The following is a 16,440-nucleotide window of genomic DNA, read 5'->3' as shown; positions in this document are numbered from 1 at the left end:
CACACCTCCCTGCATTGGCCACACCCCATCCCAGTACCTGGGCCCGTCACAGCTGTCAGTGTTCCTAAGTAAGACTGCCACTAAAAATGCAAATTGGGGAATCATCCTCCCACAAATACTGGGCCATTGTGTAGCAGGGGGTGGAGCCTTGATGACAAATTGCTTCATTACAGTATGTTACCTGTAGCTCAAAATGTAGCCATGTACTGTATGCCCTAGAAAGCGTACTGTTCTATGTTAATAAACACAAAATACAAACACAACAAAATGGGAGATTGCAAACGTGAGAACGTGAATAGCTATTGTTACCTAGTAATAGCTCTATACAGCTCTAGGGCGATATTATACATTCGCTTCAGAGCCTTTTATCACTTGGTTATTCCTAGGATTATGATACTGTAGTTAGCAGATACATTCTGCTCCTATAAATATAACTATTATTTTAATCTTATAGAAAATATACATTTTGGTGTTGACTCAATTTATGAAATCTTTCATATAGGTTTTAATTAGGTTCCTGACATTTCTTAGAGCAGAGCAGAGCAAGGCGAGTCCTGCACAAATGTATATCGGATTATCAGATAGGGGTGGATTTCTGGGGAGTGGGTCCCCCTGGACTGTTGTGACTGTTTGGCCTCAGGAGCAACACAGACTAACTCTTATTTTCATATTTACTTTCATCACTATCGTGTGTTTTGTTTCAATGTTACTCATTCCCCACCTTCACTTTTCACTACTTTACTTCTCACTTCATTACCTCTCACTAATTTACCCCTGCTGTTTTCAGCAGCCTCTCTCACTAACCCATCTTCACTTTTTCACTATATATTTTTTCACTTAAGTGTTGCCCTGGGGTCACTCAGCTGCTTAATTTTTGGGTGTCCCGTGCCCTAGATTTGTACCCCCCAAAATTTTAGGGACTTGCCCGACTAATGAGGTCACCTGGACGCGGTGGGCAAGCCGTTACTTATGACCATAACTATGCAAAGAACCTCGCTCAAAATTTTATTGCAATGATTATTATTAATAAATTGGTAGTGTTTGAATTGTGCACCTGCAACCTTTTCTTTGTATGCAGTACTACTGAAAGGTCTCCGCAGGGTCGCGCCTCTCATTACCGGTGTGCACCCCGGAACTCCTCCCCTGTATAACTACAAAATATACATCATCTTTCCAATGGGAGATCTCTCACTTGTAGATGAACTAAAGTGTAATTGTCACTGGCTCTGCCCAAGAGGGCAATATTTATCATACGTAAAATGCAGGTTTGACTTCCTAAATATCATATCTTGTCACAGTGAGCTGAAACTGCAAAGCAATTCATCAACAAACCCCAGATATCACTGGATGTGGTCAGGACACTGGTAGTTGGGATTCCGCTAGTCAGAAAACAGACAGCGGAATCTTGATGGTAAGTACTGGGGTTGGGATTAGGCTGTTAAGGGCCCCATACACTAGGACGATAATGCCCGACTTCATCCGATTTTGGGCATTCGACCCAATATATCGGATGAAATCGGGCATTTTGGAGGTATTTCAGATCCGATGCGCGTTCCCGTGAGTATCGGATCGGATCCTCCAGATTGAATGTGCTGCACATTCAATCACGTCTGACCCCGCAGGCATGGCTGGGATTGCCCAAGATACATTGTATGTAAAAGGACAGCATATGATCTTGGGCGATCCTGCCACCAGGGAGGCTGCTGGGGTGATCGCCGGCGACATGTCAGACGGAAATGTTGAATTAGTGTATGGGGCCCTTAGAGGTTAGAGGTAGCTGTGGGAGAGGGAAGTTAGGGATAGGGGTGGGTATAAAATACTTACCGTGATCTGTCTGGATGGTGGCTGCCGGGATTTCGTACCCAAGCTGATAACACTTCCAATAAAATACTCCATGTAAAAGGAAGAATACAAATGTATAACGATGGTGGTTGTCATCACGTCAGCACATTCTGAGGTGTTGGTTTATGCTTACTGAGTATGTGCATGCTAGATAAGTACTGACCAGAGGTTTCAGTTATGTGTATACCGTTATAAGGGCAATTGTATCGTTTTTTTGTATGTTTTGATATAAATATTGTGAGCAGGTGTGACTCAGGAGTCTTATAGGCCCTACACACTGGCCGATTTTCTGAAAGATATGAACGATCTCGTTCATAAATGAACGAGAACTCGTTCATATCTTTCAGTGTGGAGACTCCAGCGATGAACGATGCGCGGCCCCGCGCTCGTTCATCGCTGGTCTCCCGTCGGCTGTGCATGCAGGCCAATATGGACGATCTCGTCCATATTTGCCTGCACTTCAATGCAGCCGCGTGACGGGGGAAGTGAAGAAACTTCACTCCCCCCGTCACTGCCCCCCGCCGCCGGGTCGCTCGTCGGCCGTCGGGCACCTCGGCGGCGCATCGTCAAATGAGTAGGGCCCTTTACTTCTGATGTGAAGACTGAGCACCTGGAGACTGACTGAACTGATGTGATTGCTGCGGCGAACATACATACCATGCTGATTCATCATTTGTAGCTAAGTAACTAATTAAACATTTATTTGTTTTACTTCTGTACAGTGTGATCTCCATTTTATTATTATTCTCCTGAGCCTTGAACCCACTTCAAACACTGGGCGAGCCAGCTGGGAGATTTTTGTTAAAATTGTGCCATTAATATCATGCCGTGCTGAGTCCTGAATCCTTTTGCATACATACATATATATATATATTTATCTCCATGAAGTCACACAGGCTCGTAGAAACAATAGGGAAAAGAGGGAGTAGATGAGCGTGTAGCCTTCCGGGGAGCGATCAGAAGGCTGGGTTGAATGGTCAACTATATGGACTATATGTCAGCATGATGAACAAGGTCCTCACTTGTTCTGTTGGTTGCAGCGGCTCGCGGTCTTCTTCCGGGTCCCGGCAGCTACTTTGAGTATCACTTCTGGCAAAGACGTCTGAGGAGCGGTGTTACTGCAACTAGCTCTCCCCTATCCCTAACCATCCCCCTAGTGTCTAACCCTAACCTCCCTCCCCGCAGCCTAACCCTAACACCTATCGCCCACTAGCTTAACCCTAACCCTACTGGCGGTGCCTAACGCTAACAGTATCCTCAGAATATCGAAATTTCACATGGCGATATTTCATATGTCATTACTGTGAACCTGCCAACAGCCTGAGAATGTCAACCAAGTGCCTGTCCTTCCTGAACCATGTTGACATGGTTTCGGTCGACCTTGTAACTGGATACCGATCAGAAGATTCCTCTCCGTCTCAGCTTTCACATAGGGAAAATCGGCTAATGCCCGTCACACCACTGCCTGCTCTTAGTATTGAAAATGTCCCTCCCAAAATGGCTGCCGCCTCAGACATTTTGGGAGACATTTTAAATGCTAGAGGAGGCGGCGGCATAGTATGGTGACAGGGGCTTTACTGTGGGGGCATAATATAGTGTCAGGAGATTACGGTGTGGGGCATAATATGGAGACAGGGGCATAACTGTGAGGGGGGGGGGGTAATATGGTGTCAGGGGCATTACTGTGCAGACTTAATATGGTGTCAAGGAGATTACAGAGGGGGCTTAATATGGTGCTGTGGGGCATAATATAGTGTTGCTCAGAGTATGTGCACAGATAGTATTATCACAAAGAGATGAAAAGCCCTGGTATTTCAGCAAGTTTAATACAAGGCTCACTTGTGGAAGGATGTTGTTATGAATCGGTACCATCACAGTGCCCCTCTATGAAAACATCAGAGAACACACCAATACAACAAACAGATTTTCTGCAGCAGGGTACACTGGAATTCCACAGGGAATAACATCGGGGTGTAGAGTTGGATCTTGATCCGAGGCACCAAAAGGCTAAAGCTTTGACTGTTCCCAGGATCCATTGCACCGCCTCCTCTATAATCCCGCCTCCAGGCACTGGAGCTCAGTTTGTATGTCAGTCTGACATTGTGTGCTGCAGCTCCATCACCTCCCCAGCAGCACTGCATACTCCCGCGGCCTGGTTCCCAGGTACTTGCGGCGGAGGCGCACCGGACTTCAGGCACACACCGCTGACGCTCTCATGGATCGCGTGGCTGCACATCAGGGAGGAGGTAAGAGGGCTCCCCAGGTGGGACTCGCCGGTAAATCGCGATCCGGTTGCAGTCCCATGAGATGGACTGCGCCACTGGCGTGGACACTGTACTGCATAGGGACCCCACTATATCCACCAGGGCAAGGGAGCACAGGTCGGATTTACTAAAATCCATTTGTTATAGGCTCCACAGTACCCGGTGGTGAGGACCAGCATAGGGGATAAGGCGCTGACCTGTAACCCCTCCCCCAGCTCCGGGCACCATCTACTGCTGGTGTTCCCACCCTGAAGCTGCATTTCACTCTCCCTCACTCCCTGACTGAGATTTTGGCGCCATCTTCACTACTAGCTGGGCTGATCTCCAGGACCGATGGGCTCTGTCTTCTCTGTAAAGCCGCCTGCCTAATCAGCGCTGTGCTTTTACAGACACTTAAGTATTCTACATGTCATTTTAGACAGTGTTCGTTAAGAACAAGTGTACTGCTATCTGAATATTTGGTACAAGTATTCTGTGATATACATCCAGTAAATACTGTGCATTGTTATATCTATACTAATACATAGTAATATGTAAATGACTAGTCTAGTGCAGTTTTATTGTTTATATGTAATAACTTCTGCATTGTTCATGTGACTGAGTGTGCCTGTAGCTGTTGTGTGAGATTCCATTCTCCTGTGTCACATATTGCTATCACTATATTCTGTACCCTGAGGGGCTAGGTGATATTGTCAACAGTATATACGATTTGGTATTTTTTCAGTCACCTCATACAGCTTAAATCCTCTGTTCTGTGTCCTGTATTTGTGTCACATTATATAGTGGGTTATTTGCAGGTATTGTGTTTGTCTGGCTATATTGTACTGTTACGCCCTAGGGCTACATTCCTTATAATGTCTGCCACGCAGGGTGGGAAATCTGCGGACGCTTCTGCAATCCTGCAGTACTGGTGCCACGGATTTACCTGAGGGAGAAGTTTTAGCTGCTGGTTCAGGGGCCGAGTGCCATACACCCAGTCAACCTGCAGCACCTGGGGCCAATCAGGACCCACCTTGGGCAGCGTTCTCAAGTATGCTATTTACACTGACACGTCTTACGCCCCCCATAGGACCTCCTGTGCCATTGCAGCCACATATTGTCCCTGTAGTTAATCCACCCTGGGCGGATACTCTGTCTACCCAATTACAACAATTAAATCAATCTTTGGTTAGACAAAAGTCTACCCCATGCCACTCTGGGGCCAAGGGGTCATCTAAACGGGCTATTTCTTCCTCACAATCCACTAATATTTCGGATGATTCTTCCGATGGGGATGGGGAATATACTGATCCGTCAGACACTGATACAGTTGCTTCTGATGAGGAATCTACAACCCAGGTTGATGTTCCTGACCTAGTGGAGGCCATTAAGCTAATTCTTCAAATAGATTATGACACTGAGCCTACTACTGCGTCTAAGAAACCTGATAAGTTCAAACGTCAGAAGGTTGCTAAAGTTTAATTGGCATACGTCAGGAATCATAGTTGTCTCCAGGAAAGAAATTTTCCCTGTCTAAAAAGATGCTAGCTCATTGTCCTATCCCTGTAGAGTTGAGTAACAAGCGGGAAACTACACCACCGGTGGACTCTCATGTCGCCCGTATTGTGGTGTCATCTACTTGCCTGTCACCACCGTCACCTCCCTGAAGGAACCGACGGATAAGCGTGTGGAGGGATGTCTGCAGTCTATTTAGTCACTTTAAGGTGCTGTACATAGACGCACTATGGCAGCCTCCTGGGCTGCAAAAGGAATTGAAGCATGGGTTCAGGCAATTGAGAATGAGCTTCCCCTCAGGATTTTTCTGACACTGCCAGACAATATTTGTCTTATATTAGCACAGCCTCCCACTATATTCAGGAGACGGCCTCTGATGCAGGTGTAATTGCGGCCAAGGCATCTATGATGTCTATCCTGGCTCGTCAAATTATTTGGTTGAGGTCCTGGAAGGTGGACCTGGACTCCAAAAAGACCTTGGAGGTGCTCCCTTTTAAAGGAGACATCCTATTTGGGGAGGATCTGAACAAAATTGTACTGTAACTGACTTGGCTACTGCCAAGACTGCATGTCTCCCAAATACTAATCCTTCTGCTCCGAAGGCTAAGAATACCACCTTTTGCTCCTTTCGACCTCCAGGGAAGGCAAAGGGTAAAGCGTATCAGCGACAGGCTTGTGTTTCCAAAACCACTAAGCCTAAATCTAAAAAATCCTGGGTCGCCCGTCAGCCTTCTTCCAAACAAGACAAGCCTGCTTCATGATGGGGCGGACCACCCCCTGGGGGACCCCAGGGTGGGAGGCTGACTTCTGCAGTTCGCCCAGGCCTGGTTACAGACCACTTCGGATGCCTGGGTATGGGAAGTTGTCTCTCAAGGGTACGCAAGCTCTTTCAAAAGACATCCCCCTCGCCAGTTTTGCACAACGGTTATCCCTGCGGATCTGTTAACAGTGCAAGCTCTACACTTGGTTGTACAATCCCTCCTGGATACGAGAGTGGTAGTGCCGGTACCTCTGTCTCAGAGAGGCAGGGGTTACTATTCAACCCTGTTTCTAGTTCCGAAGCCAAACGGGTCCTTCCGGCCTATACTCAACTTCAAATCATTAAACAAGTTTTTGAGAGTATCCAAATTCCGTATGGAAACTCTTCGCTCTATAGTGCTGGCCATGGAACCCGAAGACTGTATGGTTTCCCTGGACATACAGGATGCTTGCCTGCACATACCTATTACCATGTCGCAGTATCTGCGGTTTGCTATTGGCAACCTACATTATCAATTCCAGGCCCTGCCATTTGGATTGACCACGGCCCCTCGGATTTTCACCAAAGTAATGGCCGTGATGACAACTCATCTCCGTCACCAGAGAGTCAGGATCCTGCCGTATCTGGACGACTTGCTGATTCTGGCGAACTCCCAAGAGTTTCTCCTCAGTCATCTGGAACTGACCATCCAATTCCTACAAGCCCACGGGTGGCTCATCAACTGGAAAAAGTCCTCGCTGGTCCCCGCTCGGAGCAGGGTGCACCTGGGAAGCTGCTGGACACACACAGCCGGAGATGGTTTCTGTCTACAGAGAAAGTCCTGAAACTTCAGGACAGGATCAGATACTTCCTCTCTCGCCCAAGAGTGTCGATGCACTCGGCGATGCAAGTACTAGGCCTCATGGTGTCGGCTTTCGACATGGTACAGTATGCTCAATTTCACTCACGCCCTCTGTAGAGGTAAATCCTTTCCAAGTGGGATGGCCTGCATCATCGGATCAGATCTCAAATGATCGCCTTGACTCCGGAGGTTCGTCTGTCACTGAACTGGTGGCTACAGGACCAACAGTTCAGCAGGTGCCGTCCCTTCTGGATCTCCAACTGGGTCCTCCTGACAACGGACGCCAGTCTGCGAGGTTGGGGCACGGTGTTGGAGCAACACTCTCTCCAGGGTCGGTGGTCCAGGGAGGAATCTCTCCTCCTGATAAACATTCTGGACTTGCTAGCAGTGTTCAATGCGTTGACAATGGCCCTGCCTCTAGTACAGAACAGGCCTGTTCAAGTACAATCAGACAACGCCACCACAGTGGCGTACTTAATTCATCAAGGCAGCACTCGAAGCCGCATGGCAATGCTTGAAGTGTCAAAAATCCTCCATTGGGCGGAACACCATCTGCCAGCAATATCGTCAGTATTCATCCCCGGAGTCCTCAACTGGGAAGCGGATTTCCTCAGTCGTCACGCCGGAGAGTGGAGTCTTCATCTGGAAGTCTTTCAACTCCTAGTGGACAAGTGGGGCCTACCAGATGTAGACCTGATGGTGACTCGACACAATCACAAGGTCTTCGGATCAAGGGCAATGGATCCTCAAGCAGCGTTCGTGGATGCACTGGCAATTCCATGAAACTTTCGGCTGCCATACGTGTTCCCACCGGTGTTACTCCTGCCCAGGGTTCTAAGGAAGTTCAAGCAAGAAAGAGGAATACTACTTCTAGTCGCTCCAGCCTGGCCCAGACAGCATTCGTTCTCAGACCTGCACGGTCTATCTATACAGCATCCTAGATTTAGGCCTTTGTCTGGCCTCCCTCAAGGTTCATATATCTGCCTTGTCAGTGTGGTTAGAGAGGAAAATTATGTCTATTCCTGAGGTTTATACTTTTACTTAGGGCGTTTTACGGATACAGCCTCCCTATGTCCCTCCTGTGGCTCCATGGGATCTGTCTGTTGTCGTAAATGCCCTACAAGAGTCTCCATTTTAACCTGTTGAGTCTGTGGATCTTAAATGTCTTATACTTAAGGTCGTGTTTTTACTAGCTATTGCCTCTGCTAGGAGAGTGTCAGACTTAGACGCCTTGTCCCGTCGTCCACCCTTTCTGATTTTTCACCGTGATCGGGCAGTTCTTCGAACTCGCCCTGGTTATCTACCTAAGGTGGTATCATCATTTCATATTAACCAAGAGATTGTGGTTCCGGCCTTAATCTCTTCTGGTTTGTCCTACAAAGAGCGGTCTTTGGATGTGGTATGGGCTCTCCGTATTTATGTAGAGGGGACTGCCACCATCAGGTCAGATACCCTTTTTGTACTTTTTGGTTTTCACAAACGTGGCTGGCCTGCGATTAAGCAAACCTTGGCCAGATGGATTAGAATGGTGATTGCACAAGCTTATGCGCAGACTGGTTTACCAGCTCCTGTTGCTATCAAGAAAAAAGAAAACTTTGAAAAAGTAACGGGTCACGTGACGAAACGCGTCAGGACTCCTCCCCTTTGGTCACTGAACTGACTATACGGCCTGGGACGCATCTGCAACTGCCCCGCTCCATTGGACTTAGTAGCGGGTGACACTCGTCCCAAGACAGCAGACGGCCGGTACACAGGATCTGTGCGGCAGCCCCAAGTCATTCACCTCAGCTTTTCCCCCCTCACCATCAGCGGACGACACACGTCCAGGGAACACGGAAGGAGAACCACGTGCAGTGGGACCCCCGCGGCTGAACTGAGCTGGCTGCACACCTACCTCCTTCCCGTGATTCTGCAGCGGGCGGAGCTCGCCCGGGGAAATTGAGGACACTATCGCCAGCGGGACATCTGTGGCTCACACGGACATACAAGTTACCCACCCTCCAGCCCTATATCAGACTGGGCACACGTTGGACATACCCAAGGACGCTCGGGTTCACAAGCCCTATTGGAGAGTGTCAAAGTCGAAAAATATTGCAGTACACACATCACGTACAAACTACACACAGATGGCCTCCGCGCGTGTACTAGTTCTGCCGTGCGTGCACATATCCGCAATTTGCATGGAAAGCTATCAAAACACATTAAATATTTAATCCAAATAGTGCACAATGTACACATAGTCTCCCTGCACCACATCAGAAAGTAACAGCAGTTTAAATGGTAACAGAACAAAGGGATCCTACTTTACAGGATAGGAGGGGACAGAACAAGGTTATAAGGTGGTGTTTGGTATCCAGCTGTAGAGTATTTTAAGGGTAACATTCCGGTGTTGGTTTGAGGAAGATCGCATGTTCCTGCGGATAGTTATGTGCAGGAGCAGAATATAGATATAAACTGTATTTACTGTACATTATGTATGCGGCGGGAATCCAGAGGAGACCACCCACAAGAGCAGTTGGAACAGACATCGCCCACCTATTCAAACCGACCTATGACCTGTCCTGTACTGTAAATGACCATCCCTGTGTCCAATGGACAAAGAGATTACAGTATCCATTGTGTTAAGTTTTGGATGAATTGTATAAAGAGAGCCTGCTGCAGGCCTGGTCAGACACAAGACTCACAACGTTATCTATCAGATGACAGAGGACCAGACTGGGTAGCGCGGCGAATCCACTCACGTATGTACAATTGATTGTAGCCATTATTCTGTTGTATTATATTGTTTATATTGTAACCCCCTTTCAGCAATAATATGCTGTGGTGTCGGAACCCAGTGGTTTAACTGCAGACTGGTGTCGTGTCTTTCTTTCCCTGCTAAGGTTTAAAGTGTAATAGCATCGCTCTGCATTGCTGCATAAGGTTTAAAGTGTATTCATTGGGTGTGTACGCGCTGGGTGTACTTTGTACCGTCAGCGCGGCGTTTGTACGCAAAGTCCGTACACAGTACGGGAATCTGTACGCTAACAGCGTAAAAGGTGCATAGAGTGTGTATTAAGTTTAGCGGCCGCAGCGGCTCCATGGTAAAGTGTATTTAAAGTGTGTATAAGGTATAGCTTTTCATTCCTGTATATAAATCAGCATTATCAAGAGGTAACAAAATATTATGATCATTGTTCACACACTGTCTCTCTGATCTTTGAGGTCTTCTCACAAACGGTTAAACATACCTCTAAGAGCCTACATTTGCAATCAGTAATTATTGCATACAAAAGTAACTGTGTTCATTATAACAGGAATACAGGAATAACCACTTCACAGCAGTACTTGTTACAGTGTTGAACGTTTATTGAAAGGGTGGTCTTCAGTATGCCGCCTGACGGGATCCCGGCGCACAGTATACCGGCGCTTATTCTCCCTCGTGGGGGTCCACGACCCCCCTGGAGGGAGAATAAAATAGAGTGGCGCGCGTAGCGCGCCACCATGACCGCAGCGTAGCGAGCCCGCAAGGGGTTCATTTGCGCTCGCCACACTGATGGTGGTCCGGCTCTCGGCGCCGGTATGCTGGTCGCCGGGAGCCCGACCGCCGGCATACCATACTACACCCTATTGAAAAACAGCCTGTTACATTTGGACTATAAGTAGCTACTTATTTCATTCTACGGCTTCAGTTAGCTATTGGATTATTGGGGGTAATTCCAAATTGATCGCAGCAGGAAATTTTTTAGCAGTTGGGCAAAACCATGTGCACTGCAGGGGAGGCAGATATAACATGTGCAAAGAGAGTTAGATTTGGGTGTGGTGTGTTCAATCTGCAATCTAATTGCAGTGTAAAAATAAAGCAGCCAGTATTTACCCTGCACAGAAACAAAATAACCCACCCAAATCTAACTCTCTCTGCACATGTTATATCTGCCTCCCCTGCAGTGCACATGGTTTTGCCCAACTGCTAAAAAATTTCCTGCTGCGATCGATTTGGAATTACCCCCCTTATACATTTGATCCATGTGAGTCTTCCTATCCACATATCGTGGCTATTCAGTGATATAAGGGTTAGCATATTATATATATTTAATAGTTTGTAATGAAGAAAGTGTTTTTATTTATTTTTTAATAAACATATTTCTAATTTTTACTGACTCTTTGGTTGTATTCAGGGTGCTATAATGTCTCAATGGGGTTCACTACGATCTGCCGGCGGCCGGCCTCCCGGCGACCAGCATACCGCCGCCGGGAGGCCGGCCGCCGGCTTACCGACAGTGTGGCAAGCGCAAATGAGCCCCTTGCGGGCACGGTGGCGAGCTACACGCGCCACACTATTTTATTCTCCCTCCAGGGGGGTCGTGGACCCCCACGAGGGAGAATAAGTGTCTGTATGCCGGCTGTCGGGCTCCCGGCGCCGGTATGCTGGTCGCCGGCATACTGAAGACCACCCTCTCAATGACATGAGCGCTTCTATTTTTTCTTTCTTCTTGCTCTAACAATATATATAGGAATTCACACATTATAGAGGCGCACGTGCGTTTAACATTATTCAGTCCCTGGTTTAAGATAACAGATTGGTCTGTTGAGCAAATAAAGACACAGGCGCAGCATTATTTCTTTGTTGTTTCCTGTTGCTATCAAGGTCCATTCTACTCGGTCTGTTGGACCTTCTTGGGCGGCTCACCGTGGTGCGTCCGCTGAACAATTGTGCAAGGCGGCTACGTGGTCCTCAGTGAACATGTTCATCAGGTTCTATGCCTTTGATACTTCAGCCTCCCAGGATGCTTCCTTTGGTCGCTGGGTTCTTGTACCCGCTACAGTGCGTCCCCTCCCATGAGGAACTGCTTTAGGACATCCCCGATGTTATTCCCTGTGGAATACCAGTGTACCCCACTGCAGAAAAGGAGATTTATGGTAGACTTATCATAGTTAAATCTCTTTCTGCGAGGTACACTGGGTTCCACAGGGCGCCCACCCTGAGGCACTTGGCTTCTTTGGGTTTGTATGGCATTAGCCACTATCCCTTCTCCTGTCGTGACAATGTGGTTCTATGTGACTAACATCTACCGTCTCTTTTGCCTGCTACTGCATTGGACTGGTTAACGAAACTGAGCTCCAGTGCCTGGAGGCGGGCTTATAGAGGAGGCGGTGCAATGCATCCTGCGAACAGCCAAAGCTTTAGCCTGTTGGGGCCTTGGATCAAGATTCAACTCTACACCCAGATGTTATTCCCTGTGGAATCCAGTGTACAATGCAGAAAGAGATTTAACCATGGTAAGTCTACCACAAATCTCCTTTTATTGTACGGGAATCTGTAGTCTCTGTCTTATTTTCTGGACAACGGTATATATGTAAAGTTAACTGGTTAGTTTATCACCGAAGGTCAGCAATTAGACTTACAACAGGACACACTCTACCCGCCGCTGCCTTCGGGTAGGCCTTGCACGGATTGATGCTGTCAAAAGGCTGGCGCTGAGGAGAATAACCCGCCTCCTTCTCTGCCCCATCCCACCTCTGATGCTGCTCTGCTCAGTGCTGTAAATACTGGGATGACAGTCTAAGCTCTGCACGCTGTATGTTAAATATGTAAGGTTTGCAGGGATAGGCTGACTATAAACTAGGGCCCTAGGTCTCCTTGCTTAGCTTCTCGCTCTCCTTAGGGCTCCTTGTTTGAGGTAAAAAGGTAAATATTTAAGGTCAATGGGAGAGCTGTCTGTACCCTTTACACAGCAGATAAGCAGTTGCTGACTTCCTTTAATGCATTTAAGAGTCAAAATATCCATCTCTCCTTTCCTCCTATTGCTCTCTGAGAGGTTCGGCAATGTTTAGTTCAAGTGACCGGTTAACGTCTGATAACTGAGACACTATACTCTCCTATCTGAAAAAAGGTTGGTTAAGTACTTTTATCTGAAATCTCCACTCTCGCTTTATATATCTATCTATCTATCTATCTATCTATCTATCTATCTATCTATCTATCTATCTATCTCTGTCTATCTGTCTGTCTGTCTGTCTGTCTATCTATCTATATATAGCAAATACCACTGACTCACCACAAAATCTCCTGAAGGCTTGAATTCCTTACCAGTGGCAGTTGCAGAGCAGTCCATTATTCAAATAGGGGAGCCACATCCAGCGATGTTTGACAGTGTTTAGGAGTGGCTGATGTGGCTCCCCTATTTAAATATTAGAATGCTCTGCAACTCCCACTGGCAAGGAAGTTCAGGAACAGAGAATCGTGTCCTCCTTCCTCCATGACTTGGTATCGCCGGCACCATGCATTCTTTATAGCCCCGGTTCGGCGAGCTATCTTAACTCTCCTCTGTGAGGGCATAATTCCCAATAATCATCTCATCTCTTTTAACCCCTTTGTGGATGGAATTTTTAAAAATCCCTTCTTAGTGGGTGTGGCCGGAGACCCTGGCATCCACATGGACAATGGCAGCCGTGGCACGCAAGGGGTTAACCTTCCGCGCCAGACGCGATTTTTAAATGTACGAATTGGCGCTTGGTGCCATGTTCTACAAATGCATGTTTAATAATGTGTTGTATTTTATATCACTGCGCAGTTGGAGAATGATGGACTGCAGTTATAGAACTGCATGGACAAAGCACTTATGAGAAAAGTACAGGTATGAGTTATTTTGAGAGGGTGAATGTAATTGAAATTCAAGTTATATTTACATTTGTGAAAGAGACAGGAACATGTTACTCAGATTGTGTTTGGGAAAACCACTGGTTTGGTTCATGTATGAAAAGGAGCAGAACATTGCTTTATCTGATTCTTATATAGTGATGAGCGAGGTTCGGTTTTACTCGGTTTTACTCGGTTCTCAAAACGGCATCTTATTGGCTATCCAAAACACGTGATATCCGTGAGCCAATAAGATGCCGTTTTGAGAACCGAGTAAAACCGAGTAAAACCGAATCCGCTCATCACTAATTCTTAACACTTTTTGTATTTATTTATATTTTGTGCAATAACCTGATTGGTTGGAGAAGACAGGGAGGGCTTACCCCCCTGTGGTACTATGTGTAGAATTGAGATAAAAAGAGTAGACCTGTGAGCCTCCAAGGGTATTATACCAACTTTCATTCTGCTGTAAACATCTGCTGAGTTCTTTTCAGAACTATTTTTGGGCAAATTAAACATCATCTGCCTCAAGACGACCGTTTCATCTTGTGACCTGCAGAGCTAGGCGAAACCTAGCTCAGTTTTCCGGCTGCCCAGGGTGCACCCAGCGTCTCCAAGCTCCGCCTCCAGCCAACTACCGAGTAGAGGCCTAGTCAAGCGACTAGTGGGGATTCGTCAACACCATACAAGTGTGGTAAGACAGCATGTCGACGCATACAGAGCAGAACCGTGGTTCCAGATGCCACGGCAGGGTAGGAGTCTGGTGGTGGCAGCATAGTACCCACCCACTGTGCAGTGGGTGGAGTCAGTAACAGGCGGTTACTGACAGTAAGCGGGAATCCCCTATGTGGCCAGGTCCCGTGTGACGTAAAACTCCATTCTGTGACTGGGGACAGGACGCAAAGCTGTGAGGGCTCTCGTACGGGACTGTCCAGTCACAGTGAGTGCCTACATCACAAAAGCAAGCTAGTGTCCAAATTTGAAGTTCCTAGCCCATATGGTTCAGGACATTTTGTGATGAGCCAGTGGTATTTGCCCTATGCTGTATATGTGTTTTTTTTTTCTTTCATTCTGTTTTTCCAGTCCCAGGCCCCACAATTTCTGATGGCAGCTCTGTGGATAATTAGGTAATGTAAAAAAAATAATAAAAAAAAAAAAATATATATATATATATATATATATATATATATTTATTTACTGCTCAAAAAAATAAGGGACCACTAAAACAACACATCTTAGATCTGAATGAATGAAATATTCTTATTAAATACTTTGTTCTTTACATAGTTGAATGTGCGGACAACAAAATCACACAAAAATGATCAATGGAAATCAAATTTATTAACTCATGGAGGTCTGGATTTGGAGTCACACTCAAAATTAAAGTGGAAAAACACACTACAGGCTGATCCAACTTTGATGTAATGTCCCTAAAACAAGTCAAAATGAGGCTCAGTAGTGTGTGTGGTCTCCACGTGCCTGTATGACCTCCCTACAATGCCTGGGCATGCTCCTGATGAGGTGGCGGATGGTCTCCTGAGGGATCTCCTCCCAGACCTGGACTAAAGCATCCGCCAACTCCTGGACAGTCTGTGGTGCAACGTGGCGTTGGTGGATGGAGCGAGACATGATGTCCCAGATGTGCTCAATTGGATTCAGGTCTGGGGAACGGGCGGGCCAGTCCATAGCATCAATGCCTTCGTATTGCAGGAACTGCTGACACACTCCAGCCACATGAGGTCTAGCATTGTCTTGCATTAGGAGGAACCCAGGGCCAACCGCACCAGCATATGGTCTCACAAGGGGTCTGAGGATCTCATCTCGGTACCTAATGGCAGTCAGGCTACCTCTGGCGAGCACATGGAGGGCTGTGCGGCCCCCCAAAGAAATGCCACCCCACACCATTACTGACCCACTGCCAAACCGGTCATGCTGGAGGATGTTGCAGGCAGCAGAATGTTCTCCTTGGCGTCTCCAGACTCTGTCACGTCTGTCACATGTGCTCAGTGAGAACCTGCTTTCATCTGTGAAGAGCACAGGGCGCCAGTGGCGAATTTGCAAATCTTGGTGTTCTCTGGCAAATGCCAAACGTCCTGCACGGTGTTGGGCTGTAAGCACAACCCCCACCTGTGGACGTCGGGCCCTCATACCACCCTCATGGAGTCTGTTTCTGATCGTTTGAGTAGACACACGCACATTTGTGGCTTGCTGGAGGTCATTTTGCAGGGCTCTGGCAGTGCTCCTCCTGTTCTTCCTTGCATAAAGGTGGAGGTAGCGGTCCTGCTGCTGGGTTGTTGCCCTCCTACAGTCTCCTCCACGTCTCCTGATGTACTGGCCTGTCTCCTGGTAGCGCCTCCATGCTCTGGACACTACGCTGACAGACACAGCAAACCTTCTTGCCACAGTTCGCATTGATGTGCCATCCTAGATGAGCTGCACTACCTGAGCCACTTGTGTGGGTTGTAGACCCCGTCTCATGCTACCACTAGAGTGAAAGCACCGCCAGCTTTCAAAAGTGACCAAAACATCAGCCAGAAAGCATAGGAGCTGAGAAGTTGTCTGTGGTCACCACCTGCAGAACAACTCCTTTATTGGGGGTGTCTTGCTAATTGCCTATAAT

At 47.3% G+C, this 16,440-nt stretch overlaps 1 protein-coding gene across 2 annotated transcripts in view; it reads right to left on the bottom strand.

The window, feature by feature from the left end:
* MTHFD1L (methylenetetrahydrofolate dehydrogenase (NADP+ dependent) 1 like) overlaps positions 1 to 16,440 on the bottom strand; it is a 598,574-nt gene that overhangs the window by 29,570 nt on the left and 552,564 nt on the right. The gene's annotated exons all lie outside the window — the stretch shown is intronic.

This window comes from Pseudophryne corroboree, chromosome 4, assembly GCF_028390025.1.
Source record: "Pseudophryne corroboree isolate aPseCor3 chromosome 4, aPseCor3.hap2, whole genome shotgun sequence".
Classification (NCBI taxonomy): Eukaryota; Metazoa; Chordata; class Amphibia; order Anura; family Myobatrachidae; genus Pseudophryne; species Pseudophryne corroboree.
The sequence above is the reverse complement of the archived record's forward strand: the minus strand, read 5'-3'. Positions and strand labels throughout refer to the sequence as shown.